This window comes from Lactuca saligna, chromosome 6 (assembly GCF_052625555.1).
Source record: "Lactuca saligna cultivar CGN05327 chromosome 6, ASM5262555v1, whole genome shotgun sequence".
NCBI lineage: Eukaryota > Viridiplantae > Streptophyta > Magnoliopsida > Asterales > Asteraceae > Lactuca > Lactuca saligna.
Genome location: NC_136422.1, coordinates 43646940 through 43650687, shown reverse-complemented (window position 1 = coordinate 43650687; position 3748 = coordinate 43646940). Strand labels below are relative to the sequence as shown.

The 3748-nt window shown below is 34.9% G+C and overlaps 1 pseudogene; it reads right to left on the bottom strand.

Moving 5' to 3' along the window:
• Positions 1-1719: 1719 nt before the first annotated feature.
• On the bottom strand, positions 1720-3526 carry LOC145002491 (chalcone isomerase-like protein 2; annotated as a pseudogene).
• Between the last annotated feature and the right edge of the window lie 222 nt (positions 3527-3748).

Sequence of the window (3748 nt, the reverse complement as noted above, 5' to 3'; positions counted from 1 at the left end):
TCTCGGTTATAACCCTTCTTTTTCGCAATTTTGACAATTTTGGCCCAAATTGTAAAATTTTGCAACTTTGGTCCTTTTTAAATTTAAAAAGCATTTTAAACCTTTGAAAAGGACTTGGAACACTTATAGTCCACTGTTTTACAGAAAAACACAGTTTTGGCCCTCCAAAACAGAAAATTTCGCATAATGGGCCTCATTGGGCTGAAAATGTCATTTTTAGCCCATTAAGCTTGAAATTTATGTTTTTAATTCTCCAAATGAGTATATTTCCAGAAATGGTTTTATTGAAACTGTTTTGACACACCTTATCCATCAGAATTCGTGATATGTCAATTTGGGCCCTTAATTTTGTATTTTTCACATTTTAGGTCCAAAAATTGTGTTTTTAGCCCAAAGAAATTATTACTAAACCACTTAGCTATTTTTCTAGAAACACTTAGTATGTAGAAATATAGTAGAGGCTAAAATCATTTAACATAAGGTATATCTCGGTTTTGAGGGGTTTTATGGCTAAATCCAACATTATAACTCACAAAAGCACACATATAAGCATGGAAATCATACAAAGCATACAAAACACATATAGATCTACACTTTCACTTGTATTCCCCCCCCCCCCCCCCCCCAAAAAAAAAAAAACTCATAAAAACAGAAAATAGGGGGTATGAAGCTCACCTTGGGTGTTGATTCGGTTTTTGAAGAAAGAATGGAAGAAATGAAGTGATGTTTCACTCTAGCACCCTTTGATGATGAATTCGAGTTTATGGAGTCCTAAGACACAAGTTTATGATTTCATGAGAGTTAAGAGGAGATTTTTGAAGACAAGAAAGAGTCCAAAGCATGGATCCAAGCATTAACTTACCTAGATAATGATTTTGGTGATGGATTCTCCTTGTGAAGCTCTTGATTCACGAAAATTTTGAAGGAGGAGGGAGGAATGCTCTTCAAGACTTAGAGAGATTGGAATTGAATTTTTGTGATGTGTGTGTGTGTATCCTCGGCCGAGAGTGAGAGGGAGGAAGAAGAGATGACCTTTGAAGTGCTATGCATGGAGATATGGGATAAGTTGCATGGATATCCAAAAGACAATAATGAAGTGGCAAAACAAAGTCAACTCTCATCCTTTTCTTGGGTTTGGGCCTTGGGCCGAGATTTTTGGAAGGGAGAAGGAACATTTTGGGCCCTTGCTTCTAAGCCCAGTGTTAGAGTTAATTTGGGTATGTTTTAAGTCTAAAAGAATGTGGTAGGATTTTTATATTTTTATTGGACTAGTTTAGGTTATTCATGTATCAAGGCTTTTAATTCACTTCATTCTAGGCCCAACATGGCCCAAAATGTTGAAATAAATTAGTGTGGGTCCAATTAGAGCCCAATTAGGGTTCTAAGCCCCTGATAGTCTAATTGGAAGCTTATTGGTCCGTTTGGATCCAATAAGGAAGTCCTAGTCCAAAATGGACTTAAACAAGGACTTCTAGGGTCTCCAATTGTTTGATGACTATTTGTAGTACTTGTATGATGCCTTTGATTGGAGTTTTTGATGTCATAATAGTAGGTGTCAATCATGTTCTTAAGTTTTGGATTCACATTAACTTGAGTGTATAGATTACATAACACAAAATTTCCAGTTGTGACATTAATATTACCAAAACGGGTAAAAAACTTTTGTTTTTGTCCATATTTAGGTAATTGTGTATTTTCGAACATATTTCATCAGTAAGCTTATTTGACCTATTCATAATAATATAATATCATTGAAAATTATCAATGATATGTCCTTATTTTGAATAAATCAAACAAATCTAATAGACAAATATGTGTGGAAAAAAGCATGGTTAACTTAATATGAACAAAAAATAAAGTTCGTTACACTTATACATTGTAAACATAATAATTTATAGGGCGTGTTCGGTACGTAGTTTTTGGGAGCTTCTAGCTTCTAGCTTTTAAGAAAAATGTTACTAAAAAAAAAAAAGTCTCGTGCAGCGACGGGAACGTTTAGCTATTAGCCTACACAAAACGCTCCAAAATGAAAAGCTACATGGAGTAGCTTTCAACAAAACGCTTCAAAATCAAAAACTAGCAGCTACCCGCTAACCGCTACCAGCTACCCGCTAACCACTACATGCTGCCTATTACCAGCTAGTTTTGCCTAACACCCCATAATTTGATGGATTTAACAACTTTGGTCAATAAAAATGAACTTTACTCTGACTCCCAAAACCCACTTGCTATTTAATATATAAATAATAACCTTTAAAAAAAAGCACGACAGTAATGAGTATATATGTATGGATATAAATGGGTCGTGGTCTTTGACTTGGATATAAATTGCTGAAGTTGATAGCATCAAGTTCACCCATTTTTGTCAGTTTTTATGATAAATGGGAGCCTATGGTTTCGTGTTCCCACATAATATTATCAACCACCCTGGTTCGAGGACTAAATTATCTTACAATTATAACTAAACACACAACACAAGCGAAATAAATGCAAAATCAACCTTAATATGGAAACGGAGAGAAGGTAACAGTCCATACAAACAAATACACCAAATTTGAATACACACGATAATCAAAACTTATTTAGACAATTCCGAAGCGAAAGTGTTTGCCAATGATAAAATTGTCGAAGGGGAGTAAGCCTTGGTGCCACCCCAGATGCCATTTCTTCATTGCCTCAACTACATTCTTGTTCACCACTTTCATTGTGGTCATATCATCTCCATATCCTTGACTTGAGAACCCAATTTGTTCATTTCATCAAAGGAAACATACAATATTTCATCAAAAGATTAATTTTCATGTTATGATACACCATCTTAAATTCATATACCTTAGCAATGTTTGATGTCGCCAGAAAGCTGAAAGTAAGTACCGAATCCTTATTGAGTGGACGAAATGGAAAAAACTCCATAATTTCTACGAGAGCCATGTCTTCTTCATCTCCGTACTTGTGCTCAGCCACCAATCTGTCCTTCACTGCACGCACTATTTCTACACCGTATTGTATTCCCTTGATCTCCTTCGTCACAACAGTTCTCAAGAACTTATCAACAGGTGCTGCATAAAATCAAATTATCAAGTAAAACAACCATCATATGAAAAAAGAATTTATATGTTGAAACTTAATTATTACCTGAAATTACTCAATCTAAGATGGCGTTGTCTTCAGCTAATTCCATTCCAGACTTACTTTTCCATTGTTGCAAATGAGTTATGATCTTTGGATCGATGTAAACTCCGACGGCTGTGAACTTATGTCGCTGAGAATGTAGCTCGACCTCTGTGATTCCTGTTTTGAACAATGTTAGTTTGAAATCGATTTGACAATCAATTAGATCATATTAATAATTAAATATGTCAAATACCATGTCCAACCAACGACAAGGGCTTGGTAGTTGTGATATATCTTCATCTCTAATACTAATAGGCGACAATCACCAACTTCATCACTATGTGGAGGAAAAGAGACATCACCCACCATCGCCATTTTTTAGCACACCTGACAGAAAAAAATCCAAGTTCATGAATTTAAACATTAGAGGCTAATACATCCAATGAATTATTAAAGATATATTTACAAATAAACTATAAAATATTTAAGTCTTACAGATACTGGTTGCCGGGCTTTTAGAAGAAAAACTCTTTGGAATTGAGAATACAATGGGGAGAAAGATGGAAAAAAATGAAGTGTTTGATAGACCTTTAAATAAGAAAATTTTAGTTCCTGTTTGGCAACTACGAACCAA